A 14,136-nucleotide genomic window follows, 5' to 3' on the forward strand; every position below is an offset into this window, starting at 1 on the left:
GGTGCGGCGTCTTCAGTAATGCGGACGTTGTATCGATCCGTTGTGGTGAAGAAGGAGCTGAGCTAGAAGGCAAAGCTCTCAATTTACCGGTCGATCTGCGTTCCCATCCTCACCTATGGTCATGAGCTTTGGGTCATGACCGAAAGGATAAGATCACGGGTACAAGCGGCCGAAATGAGTTTCCTCCGCCGGGTGGCGGGGCTCTCCCTTAGAGATAGGGTGAGAAGCTCTGCCATCCGGGAGGAGCTCAACGTAAAGCCGCTGCTCCTCCACATCGAGAGGAGTCAGATGAGGTGGTTCGGGCATCTGGTCAGGATGCCACCCGAACGCCTCCTTAGGGAGGTGTTTAGGGCACGTCCAGCTGGTAGGAGGCCACAGGGAAGACCCAGGACACGTTGGGAAGACTATGTCTCCCGGCTGGCCTGGGAATGCCTCGGGATCCCCCGGGAAGAGCTAGACGAAGTGGCTGGAGAGAGGGAAGTCTGGGCTTCCCTGCTTAGGCTGCTGCCCCCGCGACCCGACCTCGGATAAGCGGAAGATGATGGATGGATGGATGGATGGACTTAGTTGTGATTTCACTCTGTGCATGAAAGTTTAAAAGTAGCATATATTAATGCAGTATGAAGAAGAATATTTTAGTGTAGACACATATAATCATCATACTGCTGTGATTATATGCATCAAGTGTTCATTCAAGGCTAAGGAAAAATATCGAGGTATATATCGCGATATGTCATAAAAATATTATTAAAATATTAATAAAAGCCAATACCGCCAAGCCCTACCTTGAAGGTAGAAAAGCGCTATACAAGTAAATATACCCATGTTAAAATGAGAGTAATAGCAGGTCAAACCACTGCTCATTTAACCTGAAAAGATTTGGTTGCACTTATTTTCTCAGGTTTCAACCTGAAAATATGTTGATTGCACTTTATGTGTGATATTAGTATTTTATTTTTTATGTTGGAAAAACTACAGCAAAAGTAGCAGGTTGATCTACTGTTAAGATATTGGTTACCGTACTTCAATAAAAAAGTTATTGAATATTGACAATGAGAGCCGAAAAGGTTTCCTCCTGTTAAAGGGTCCACCCATCCATTTTGTACCGTTTGTCCCTTTCGGGGTTGGGGGGGGGGGTGCTACAGTCTATCTCAGCTGCATTCGGGCGGAAGGCGGTGTACACCCTGGACAAGTCGCCAACTCATCGCAGGCCCAACATAGTTTGACAGATAACATTCACACTCACATTCACACACTAAGGCCAATTTAGTGTTGCCAATCAAGGGCATGTTTTTGGAGGTGGGAGGAAGCCGGAGTACCTGGAGGGAACCCACGCAGTCACGTGGAGAACATGCAAACTCCACACAGAACGATCCCGAGCACAGGATTGAACTCAGGACTACTCAGGACCTTCGTATTGTGAGGCACATGCACTAACCCTGTTCCACCGTGCTGCTGCCCTATTAAAGGGTCTTTTTGCAAAATGTACACAGATGTCTAGAGGTTGCTAACTTTCCAAGGTATTTTAAACAGTAAATCCTGCACTCTTCCGGCTTTAAGGGCGTAATGAGGTATGGCGTATCATGTATGTACGTAACACATGCTTTGCATTAGCTTTGGGTAACTAGTATTAGCTGTCATTTAATGTATATTCAGCAATATAGGACACTTCCGCTGATGAATGTTCATTTTAGAATTGATTTTAAAACATTGCTGTTTGTTTTTAAATCTTTACATGGACTGTAACACATGCTTTGCATTAGCTTTGGGTAACTATCATTAGCTGTTTTTTAATGTATATTCAGCAATATAGGACACTTCAGCTGCAGAATGTTCATTTTAGAATTGATTTTAAAACATTGCTGTTTGTTTTTAAATCTTTACATGGACTGGCACCTCAGTATATCTCGGACCTCATCCAAATTTACACTCCTGCGCGCGCTCTGAGGTCCGAGAGCCAATTCCAGCTCGTGGTGCCCAAGACCTGACTTAAAACCAGGGGAGACAGGGCCTTCTCTGTGGTCGGCCCTAAGCTCTGGAACACTCTGCCCCTCCATGTTCAAACTGCTTCCACAGTGGAGTGTTTTAAGTCTCGTCTTAAGACCCACTTTTATTCTTTGGCTTTTAACACTATGTGAGTTGCGTGGTCCTCTGTTGTCCTCTGTGTTTTTTATACACTTTGATTTCTATTTTACTGTTTTAATTGATTTTACCCTTCAAAATTGTTTTTAATCATATTTATTTTTATATTGGTTTTATATTGGTTTTATATTTATTTATTTATTGTTTTTATTCAGTCATTGGTGGAGCATAATATTGGTTTTTAATATTGTTTTTAACATGGCTGTGCAGCACCTTGGAAACGTTCTTTTTGTTTAAATGTGCTATATAAATAAAGTGGATTGGATTGGATATTATTGCCACACTGGTTAATTTTTTGGGGCTAAAAGTTACTGAATCGTTTTCAACTCACTTAATCGTTTTGTATCGTATCTTTCTAAATACACTAATATCGTCACTGAATTCAATTGACAATGTCAAATTATGATACAAATCAAATCATTGTTAAAACAAATCGTTACACACCTCCTCTTGATTTATTTGCGTTATTTAAATGTGTAATTTTTTGTATAGTAGGCTCAATTGCTGCCCCTGAACTTAATATTGAAAACATTCAATCCTTTCTCATTAGCCCTTATTGATGGACCCTCCGGCTTCACACATTAAACTAGCAGATATTGCTGCAGTAATCCATAAACAGCCAGCTTTCCTGCTCACGAGACCAGGGTTCCACCACGCGTGGACCCACTGCGTGCTTAGTTCATTTCCTTTTGTTCAAAAAAATGAAATAAATCAATGGAATTATTTAAGTAGGTTTCTGTGCCAGGGAACATAACCAATGATTTGATTGGTGTGAATTCTGGTCCAACCAGTCATGTTTGGATTGATAGTTCACAGTTGAAGAATGAATGCACCAATTGTGCACTCAAACTTGACATTATTTGACGTTTTTGATGTGAAGAAGGTGGTGGACAGTGGCATGGTGGTGCAAGCTTATAAATCATTAGGTGCTGACAATACATTTTCTACAATCAGGGTTTGTTTAAAGAGGGTCAAAATGGGACCAGAAGATGAGGTTTTAGTTTCTGATTAAACATGCAATTCCAGTGTTCACTCCCAAAAAACATTTACAGGGACAAAAAGACTGGGATTGCAGGCTTTTTATCCTGTTATGGTAGATAAGGATGTAGCGATAAGCGGTAACAATAGTAACCACCGTAAAACTTCCAACAGCACTGATAGTCACACACACACTAGGTGTGGTGAAATTATCATCTGCATCTGACCCATCCCCATGTTCACCCCCTTGGAGGTGAGGAGAGCAGTGAGCAGCAGCGGTGGCCGTGCCCGGGAATAATTTTGGTGATTTAACCCCCAAATCCAACCTTTGATGCTGAGTGCCAAGCAGGGAGGTAACGGTTCCCATTTTTATAGTTTCTGGTATGGCTTGGCCGGGGTTTGAACAGTATTACCACTTTGAATTAAAATGATGGAAAAACCGTGATTGAAGACCACACTTTGATAAATTCACGGGGTGACTAATGCCAGCTAACATGAAAGCAAGCGACATTAACCTCTTTCCCCATTAAGAAGAAACAAACCCCAATCTAAACTTATATGAACACATTGCTGTCTGAGCAACTGAAATATTTACTTGTGCACATTGAACCTACAAGCTGAGTTCTCTTAGGACAGTGATCGTTCTATACTCAGAGGAATACAAGGCAGAGGGGTTTTTACAGTGTGTTCAAGGACCACTAGACAGAGTAGGACACCACAAGAAATATGAAATAATAATAATAGATTCAATTTGTTACACACTTTTCATTGAAATAAATATTTAAGTGCTACAGTACAAACCAATAGTTAACACAATAAAAGCGGCGCTATTAAAAAAGTTAAAGTACTAAGACTAAAACATTATCAGTGAAACATAAGAAAGACAAAATATACAAAATAGTGGGTTTTATAACTGTTCATTTTAGTTATTTAAGAAAGAATAACTTGGTAAAAATATTTCAATTGGATCTATGTACTTTTTGAGCACATTCAACAATACCGCGTTATAATTTTGGTCACGATAACTGTAATAAGAAATGTTCATATCGTAACATCCCTGATAGTAGAGGAGCAAGGCAGTCAACAACGGGGTTAATCATTTAGTTTACCTTCAATGTGACTTTTACATACAGTATTAGTATCACGGTTTTATTCGAGACTGCTGCCCGACTTGCAGAAGTACAAAGTATGTCACTTGCAACTTCCGAAGTCCGACCTCAGACGTTACAGTCAAACGTAAACAAGAACTGCAACTAAAAAAATATAGATTGTTTTTCAAGAGACAATGTGACATTCAGCAATGCGACAACACACGCAATTATCCTTGGCTGCCTTTGCAGTTTTTTAAAAATACAGTGGTACCTTGGTTTTCGTACGCCACTTTTCGATGAAAATTTTCACTAAAAATAAGCCTTCCCCATTATCGAATGGCCAGTAACAAGCTAGGATTATTCCACTAAGTCGAGCGCCCAAACAAATAACTCCAACAATGCCCGAATGCAGCTGAGATAGGCTCCTCGAAAGGGACAAGCGGTAAAAAATGGATGGATGGATGATGCCAGCACTTTGATAAAGTAGGTGTTAACCTTGCTAAGTCTTCAACTAATGTGTAAATGTTCATTAATCCATTTCATTCTTAGTTTTTATGTATTTCGCATTGTTTTCCGAACGTAAAACTAAAATGCTTTCCTATAAAAATGTGATTTCTGTTAATATTTTTGGGTGTCTGGATCTGATTAATTGGGTTTACATTATTTATTGTGAGGAAAAATGGTATTGTTTTTTGTTGTATTGCTTTTGGCACAAATTGCTGACGAAACTGAGGTACCAATGTACATTCTACTAAGTAGCTTTACAACAGTTGCCTTGCAAAGCCGGTTTCTACCACCTATTGTATGTAGCTTGGATGGGAGAGAGGCCGTTCCAGCAACTTGAGGGTTACAGGTTTGATTCCAGCTTCCGCCATTCTTCCCCCGTTGTGTCCTTGGGCAAGACACTTCCCCAACCTTGCTCCCAGTGTCACCTACACTGGTGTATGAATGTGCAGGAATCCCTTGAAAAATAGATTCTCAATCCCCAATTTGAATCTTTCCTGGGTAAATTACGGTTGAAAAAAAAACAAGTGATAGAATAGATCATATCCTGAATAAATTTTGATGTTTTATTGTTGCATTTATACGAGTGTCACGATTGTTGTGTGATGCAAAATTAATCAGTATTGGATCCCGAAAGGTAATAGGGGAAGTTGACCTGGGGAAAATAACATTTGGCAGCGGTGGGATTCGAACCCACGCCCCCAAAGAGACTGGAGCCTTAATCCAGCGCCTTAGACCGCTCGGCCACGCTACCTTGAGCAAGTCATGTAGTTATCTGTCAATGTCCGATCTGATATGAGTTGTTTTAGGAGTACGTCCACTTCTTTTGTAATTATACTAAATAGCAAGAGAGTAGGTGCTGTTTGTCAATACTTCTGTCTGCCACTTCTTTTATGCACCTGTGAAAGTGTTGACTTAAATGATACTTGCCTTCCCCCGCCAAGATGGTTTACACTAACACTGCAGTCTACGTCAGGATTAACATGGATTAAAAACAAAGTAATGCTGCTGCTTAACAGACCAGTCTCTGTCACTAGTGTCAATCATTACTGTGCCTTGGAGACACGCATGCACGCACGCACACGCACGCACACACACACACACACACACACACACACACACACGCACGCACACTTATGAGAAGTACAAACAAAAGCAATGTGCCACCTAGTTTCAAGCCTCTTGTATGTTCATGATTCACGACAAATAATCGTTACCTACTGCTATTTCCTCTATATGTATCTGATCATGGTGTGACGCCACAGCGAAATAAAAGTCACAACTTAAAAATTTGTATCTTTTACGTGGAAACAAATTACAGTAATATGCATATGTACAGTCGTTGTCAAAAGTTTACATACACTTGTAAAGAAAATAATGTCAAGGCTTTGTTGAGTTTCCAAAAATTTCTACAACTCTTATTTTTTTGTGGTAGAGTGATTGGAGCACATACTTGTTTGTCACAAAAAAACATTCATGAAGTTTGGTTCTTTTATGGGTCTACTGAAAATGTGACCAAATCTGCTGGGTCAAAAGTATACATACAGCAATGTTAATATTTGGTTGCATGTCCCTTGGCAAGTTTTACTGCAATAAGGTGCTTTTGGTAGCCATCCACAAGCTTCTGGCAAGCTTCTGGTTTAATTTTTGACCACTCCTCTTGACAAAATTGGTGCAGTTCAGCTAAATTTGTTGGTTTTCTGACATGGACTTGTTTCTTCAGCATTGTCCACACGTTTAAGTCAAGACTTTGGGAAGGCCACTCTAAAACCTTATTTCTAGCCTGATTTAGCCATTCCTTTACCACTTTTGACGTGTGTTTGGGGTCATTGTCCTGTTCGAACACCCAAGTGCGCCCAAGGCCCAACCTCCGGGCTGATGATTTTAGGTTGTCCTGAAGAATTTGGAGATAATCCTCATTTTTTACTGTTCCATTTACTCTCCGTAAAACACCAGTCCCATTGGCAGCAAAACAGGCCCAGAGCATAATTCTACCACCACCATGCTTAACGGTAGGTTTTGTGTTCCTGTGATTAAAGGCCTCAACTTTTCTCCTCCAAACATATTGCTGGGTATTGTTGCCAAACAGCTAAATGTTTTGTTTCATCTGACATCACATGGACAAAGATAAGACCTGGAGGAAAAAACTTTAAGTCCTGACTTAAACGCGTGGAAAATGCTGAAGAAACAAGTCCATGTCAGAAAACCAACAAATTTAGCTGAACTGCACCAATTTTGTCAAGAGGAGTGGTCAAAAACTTAACCAGAAGCTTGCCAGAAGCTTGTGGATGGCTACCAAAAGCGCCTTATTGCAGCGAAACTTGCCAAGGGACATGCAACCAAATATTAACATTGCTTTATGTATACTTTTAACCCAGCAGATTTGGTCACATTTTCAGTAGACCCATAATAAATTCATAAAAGAACCAAACTTCATGAATATTTTTTCTGACAAACCAGTATGTGCTCCAATCACTCCATCACAAAAAAACAAGAGTTGTAGAAATTATTGTAAACTCAAGACAGCCATGACATTAGGTTCTTTACAAATGTATGTAAACTTTTGACCTTGACTGTATATAGCCTATTGTTTATGGACTATTGACTGGTGCTGCAAAAAAATTAGCAAATCAGTAATCTTGAAAAATAAAAACACTGCCAAAGTATTTTTCAACTTTCATTCTATTGTTCCTGTTGCTATGGAGACATTTATATGTTTTTAAGTGACATTTTCCTTTTAAAATTTAGTATGTTTGTATAAGAGTAGCTGAAAAATGGCTTCCCCTACTTGAAAGACCAGCTGGTATACAGCTCCGTGTTACATTGTACAATGATAACAATTATATAGAGTAAAACGATATGTCAAAAATATGTTAATATCAATTACTAAAAACACCGACTTCTTTTTAAATGTATGTAAAGAATGGTTAGCATTAAAAAAAAGTATATATATATATATATATATATATATATATACAGGGTGTACCCCGCCTTCCGCCCGATTGTAGCTGAGATAGGCATCAGCGTCCCCCGCGACCCCAAAAGGGAATAAGCGGTAGAAAATGGATTGATGGATATATACGGGTGGGTTCGGGTTTGGGGGTGTGGCTCCCCCCTCATTGCCTCCTCAGCCGGCACGGGTTCCGGGGACTGCGGCTTGGTGGCCTGCCATTCCCATGCCGAGACCTATCTGAGGGTGTAAGGTTTTTAGTTTAAAAAAAAAAAAATGTATTTCATTTAATTTTGTTTTTAATGGAGGCGGATTGGGTGGTTAGTTGTCTTTACTTCCAGTTTATGTGGCGTTGCGTGGGTTTCACTTCTTTTTGGGGGGCGTCTGTGCCCGGTGGCTTGATGCATGTTTGTTTGGTGTGTGGCTGGTCTCCATGGTCATCAACAATTATGCAAATTATACAAAGATGTCACATTGACCACGCCCACAGCCCCACCCCGACCGCCACATGTATATTGGCAAGCTGGGGGAAACCTGCATTATTAAAGAGTGTATTCAAGTGTGATAGCAGAGGTTCCAATGGAGGGACACGTCCCACCAGCTGTTGTGACATCCAGAATTACTGTCAAACTTGATGTGAGCACAATTAAGGTTGTTTTTATTCATTCTTAATTTTCAATGAGGTCTCACTTCACTGGAGATTGTTTGATCCAGTGCATTGTGTTGAGTTCGTTTTTGGAGATCGGTAGCAAGGCTAAAATAAATAAAACCTTAGATTTGAGAAACAAGCATCTGCAGAGGTCGAGCACAGCCCAATATCCAGGAACGCCAGAAATATATACAGTAAATCCCAAATTTCATAGAATCTCAGTAAGCACAATAAAAAGCAAGAGTATAGTTTAGTGTTAAGTGTTCACTTGTCACTTACTGTGTTGATGTTCTGTACATATGAATGGTTGTTGGTCCCGATGTGCCCTGCGTTGTAGGCTGTCTATTGCTTGTACTGAACTGGGATAGGTAAAAGGACCCATAGCGTCCAGATAACCAAAATTTGACTAACACATCCTCTAAATGTATGTCGTGCTCCTGAAAATTAACCTGACAGTCATTTCCTAAAATATCAATTAGTTTTTCAGTAATGGGTATATAACTAACTGGACTAGGACTTCCCCCTTTCCATCATCTGACTGGGTATGTCACCACCTCTTATCAATATTCCTTATCAATTTATCAGTACTCTTACCTGTATGTAATTTTTGGAAATAAATATGTGAAAAAATGCATTTTAAGTAGTATTTCTATTAGCACAATATATTGAACACCTTCAAAATAATGTACTGTAATATCTCGGAGCGGGGAGGTCTTTTATCAACACCTGTTTTTTAGGTCTTAAACAAGTCAAATATGTGTGTTTTGAAAGGTGTAATGCAGTTATGTCATATTCTTGTTAAAAGCACACAGATCTGTCACTGTGTTTCTACTCATTACAATTACACTCAGCTGGAAATATTCTTTCTAGATGGCATTCATGTGCAGAGAACATCAAATATCATATCAAATATATCCTATAAATCAATTAGGATGTTATGTGGGAGTGTACTTTGTAACAATAGGAATTGTTATTTGTATTAGTGTTGCACACGGACTTATTTGAGTGACGGACCGGAAGCCATACTGAGTGTTGACCGCTACGGATGTATGTGCGTGTGTAGCGTGTATTTTATAAATAAAAAGACTTTGTGAGCAAATGTAAAGCTGGATTGTCCAGTTTTAGTCATAAGACAGAACTTGAGTCTGTTATATTTTTCAATCCAATCTTTGACCAAAACCTTTCTTCTTCAAAGTCAGAATCATCAAAATTGTCACTGCAAATTACACTTCTCTCATTTGGTCTGTCCTATTTTGCGTGAGTCAATTTGACTGGAAAGGTCCCGTCTTTTCTCTTATTTCCATAATTTGAAAATGTATGCAGGCTAAACCCCTTTTTTAGTTGTATTGCTGCAACCTGCAACAATGCATATGTCAGACATACTTGATCATTTCTACAAATCCTGCACAAAAATAACATGATTCTGGCAGAAGATGCAATACAACATTGCGTCCAGTCCTCTGTGGGTGATGTCAGCAGGCTGATTCAGACCCGGCCACATTTTGGAGCTGAAAGTAGTCTTTCCAAAATTAAAGATTTAAGGTTTATTATCATTGTCATTCTCCATATGTTGCATACTGTGAACTGAGCCTAAAATCCCTACCGTGTCTATTTTTTTGTTGGGGGCTGCCTATAGACATTATGAAATTAAATTATGAAATAAGTGCCACTGCCAATGTTGTCAGCATTAGAGGGGCCCTTTAATGTTTAAGTAATGGATGACCACAGTGCCAGATGTCCTCGATTTGTCCCACCATTTGATCTCTAATTTGATTAGACTACTGTACTAACACTCAGAGCAGCAGGGTAGGATTACTTGAGGTGCCACAAATGTACCAGCCATAAGGCTAAGTCATGACTAGATCCAAAGCAATTTGTGTCAATGAAATCCAGTGAAACATGGGAACACATTCAGCACGTGCTGCAGACACCCAGCAAGTGTATTACTAGCTGCTCTGCTGTGTGGTTTTTTTTGGGATTTATTTACATTGCCGTTTGGGACTTTTGCGGGGCCTATGAATGCTTTTGTCACTAGCTGTACACTAGAAAAATATAAAGCTGGCTGACTTCAAGGCCTGGCTCTTATTTAAGACCACCTTTGTCATTTAAGTATCCCCCTACTCAACTGTGTGGGGTAATAACCTGGTTGTCTCTGGTGCAGACAGAGCCTGCAGGGCCTACCTTTCTGTTCCCACACTCCCTTCTGTGGTGATCTGAAATGAGACTGGTAATGTCTCCACCACTCACAAGTCTTTTTTACCCCGTTTGTACTGCACACAAAATCTGACGCAACCCGCCAGCGGAAGTGGATACTTCATCACAACATCTGGTGTTGGTGAGCAAAGTCTATTTTAGGTGCATCGCTAGTCAACAGTGCGTAAATAACAGGCTATATGTAATATATGAATATGTATTTTGATTTCTTAGAAATAGCGATTGTTGAAGGACCGGAATTGAAACTGTGGCGTTTTTGCGTACATGTTGCATAAGTTATTTACGTAAGTGAGTTGAAAAATAAAGCTAACGTAAATCCGAGTTGCCTCTACCTAACAGCCATAAAAAGATTAGAACACTCCCAAATATGTTATACACTACATAAATCATTTCATAAATTATATCACTTTCATTTCTTTTCATGTAAAAAAACCTAATTTTTAAGATGTGTCGACTGTTATTTTATTTTGTAATAGTAGTAGCGACTTCCTTGTTCATTTACGGAATCCAGCCAACCTTCTAAGTTTTCACTTTATTGAACTACGCATGCAAGTGATGTCAAGGCCACACCGGGGCCACATTGGGGCTTGTGCACATTTAAACTGGGATCTGATAGATCTCACATGTTACTTGCATTTTAAAAAGTCAGCTGGAAAAAATCAGATTTTGAAAAAGTCCGATTTTGAAAAATCTGATTTGGCCTTCAGTGTAAACGTAGTCTTTGAAAAAAATAATTTCCTTTAGCATATTGTTGTGGGTGGGCTTCACGGTGAAAGAGGGGTTAGTGCGTCTGCCTCACAATACGAAGGTCCTACAGTCTTGGGTTTAATACCAGGCTCGGGATCTTTCTGTGTGGAGTTGGCATGTTCTCCCCGTGAATGCGTGGGTTCCCTCCGGGTACTCCGGCTTCCTCCCACTTCCAAAGACATGCACCTGGGGATAGGTTGATTGGCAACACTAAATTGGCCCTAGAGTGTGAATGTGAGTGTGAATGTTGTCTGTCTATCTGTGTTGGCCCTGCGATGAGGTGGCGACTTGTCCAGGGTGTACCCCGCCTTCCGCCAGATTGTAGCTGAGATAGGCACCAGCGCCCTCCGCGACGCCGAAAGGGAATAAGCGGTAGAAAATGGATGTATGGATCGATATTGTTGTGGCGCTGTTCTTTTTTGTGAGAAGCATAAAAAAGCCAGTTTTTACAGGCAATGCAAAAGGGGTTATTAACATACCTTATAATTAAAGGCCTACTGAAATGAGATGTTCTTATTTAAATGGGGATAGCAGGTCCACTCTATGTGTCATACTTGATCATTTCTCAATATTGCCATATTTTTGCTGAAAGGATTTAGTAGAGAACATCGATGATAAAGTTTGCAACTTTTGGTCGCTAATAAAAAAGCTTTGCCTTTACCGGAAGTAGCAGACGATGTGCGCGTGGCGTCACGGGTTGTAGGGCTCCTCACATCCTCAAACTGTTTATAATCATAGCCTCAAGCAGCAAGAGCTATTTGGACCGAGAAAGCGACGATTTCCCCATTAATTTGAGCGAGGGTCAAAGATTTGTGGATGAGGAAAGTAAGAGTGAAGCACAAAAAAAAAAGGAAAAAGCGGCGTCAGTGTGAGTGTTTCAGATGTAATTAGACACATTTAGTAGGATGATTCTGGAAAATCCCTTATCTGCGTATTGTATTAATAGTATTTTAGTGAGATTCTAAAATCATACCTGAGAAAAGCCGAGGAGTCAAGATCACAGCTGCCATTTGGACAGCTCCTGCAGGAGGACGCGTAATCCACTGACGTATCTGGTAAGAGCCGATTTAATAATCACAATTTTCCCATCCAAAAACTTGCTGGTTGACGTAGAGAAACATGTTCGCTTGACCGCTCTGTGTTATAACTTCACAACAAACAAAGAAACACCAGCTGTGTCTCGGTTGCTAAAGGCAGCTGCAATCCACCACTTTCTACCAACAGCATTCTTATTTGACGTCTCCATTATTATTTGAACAAATTGCAAAATATTCAGCAACACAGATGTCCAAATTACTGTGTAATTATGCGATGAAAAGAGACGACTTTTAGCCGTGTGTGGTGCTGGGCTGATATGTCCGCTCCAACCCGAGACGTCAGAAACACGCGTCATCATACGCGTCATCATTCCGCGACGTTTTCAACAAGAAACTCCGCGGGAAATTTAAAATTGTAATTTAGTAAACTAAACCGGCCGTATTAGCATGTGTTGCAATGTTAATATTTCATTATTGATATATAAACTATCAGACTGCGTGGTCGGTAGTAGTGGGTTTCAGTAGGCCTTTAATAATAATAATAATGGATTCAATTTATATAGCGCTTTTGTAGACACTCAAATCGCTTCACAGAGGAGTGAGAACCCATCATTAGCTCATGTATGTTCCAGTGAAGTGCAAGGAGGATTAGTGGCATCCGTCAGCTGTTTTTTTGCAAACTAATTATTCCAACTGCCACTTAGTATCCCTAAAATCCTACACACACCTGCTTTCAAATAGCAACAACATTCTACTTTTACCTGAAAAGACTGTAATGTGATAAGAGGGTATTATAACTGTAGGTAGGGACTTGAGGGGAAGTTGGGAGCTCGTTTGTGTTTAAAAAAAAACTCAACTCAAACACCCAATTTAATCCAGAGGACTTCAAGTGTGCTCGCAGCTCCTCTTGACATTCTGTTGACGCTTAATTAGGTTAATAATTTGCTCAATTCTTGTTTTTAATGCACATTAGCAGATGCAATCAGTTGAGCAATTTTGCTATGCTGGCATGTGTATAGTTGTGTTTCCAAATGTTTTTAAAGTACCCTATTTCCCGGACCATAAGGCGCTTCGGATTATAAAGTGCCTAGCCGATGAGGGGGTCTATTCAGGTCTATTTTCATACAAAAGGGGCACGGGATTATAAAGGATTTAAAGGGGTCATGTTAAGATTTAAAACACTTTCCTGTGGTCTACATAACATCTCATGGTGGTTCTTTGGTCAAAATGTTGCATAGATTATGTTTCACAGACCATCTTCAAGTCGCATTCTGACCATCTCTTCAGAATGCACCGTTTTGTGGGTGGGCTTATTACGTGGCTCCATTTTGACAGCGTGTTTTCCCCAACATCTTTGTAGTAGTTTTTAGCGCTTTGGCTGGATGAATGACCCATAACAAGAGGATGGAGCAAAAGAAGGAGCTTATTGACGACAAGGCGTAAATGTTAGATGAGCGCAAATTTTCTGGATTTATGCAGATTCCAAATACACAACAGCAGCTACCATAAGGTAATAAAAGTTGGTTGTGCCTAATAGGTCTAAGCAAAATGCCAGATAATACGTATTTTAATACGTGCCATTTTGGTGTCCATATACACACACACCATAATAATACCTGTATGTTGAAGCACAGTACGCTTGACTACTGTAGCTATGATGCGGTGCGGCTTTGTAGCTTACCAAAGCTGTACTAAAATATTTTGACAGAATTTTGAGCGTTGTGTGTAATCTTCTATGTTCTCAACAAAACATCAAAGCTATGCGCTAACCTGTACTTGCTAGCGTCATTTCTTGAGCAGGCGTCATCCTGCAGTCCACACGTA

At 40.1% G+C, this 14,136-nt stretch overlaps 1 protein-coding gene and 1 non-coding gene across 5 annotated transcripts in view; one reads left to right on the forward strand and one right to left on the reverse strand.

Moving 5' to 3' along the window:
* Positions 1–14,136, forward strand: part of igsf9b (immunoglobulin superfamily, member 9b) — a 63,573-nt gene that overhangs the window by 8,398 nt on the left and 41,039 nt on the right. The window lies entirely within an intron of this gene.
* trnal-aag (transfer RNA leucine (anticodon AAG)) lies at positions 5,388–5,469 on the reverse strand. The gene has a single exon. It is a non-coding gene; the product is annotated as a tRNA-Leu (tRNA).

This window comes from Nerophis ophidion, linkage group LG07 (assembly GCF_033978795.1).
Source record: "Nerophis ophidion isolate RoL-2023_Sa linkage group LG07, RoL_Noph_v1.0, whole genome shotgun sequence".
Taxonomy (NCBI): domain Eukaryota; kingdom Metazoa; phylum Chordata; class Actinopteri; order Syngnathiformes; family Syngnathidae; genus Nerophis; species Nerophis ophidion.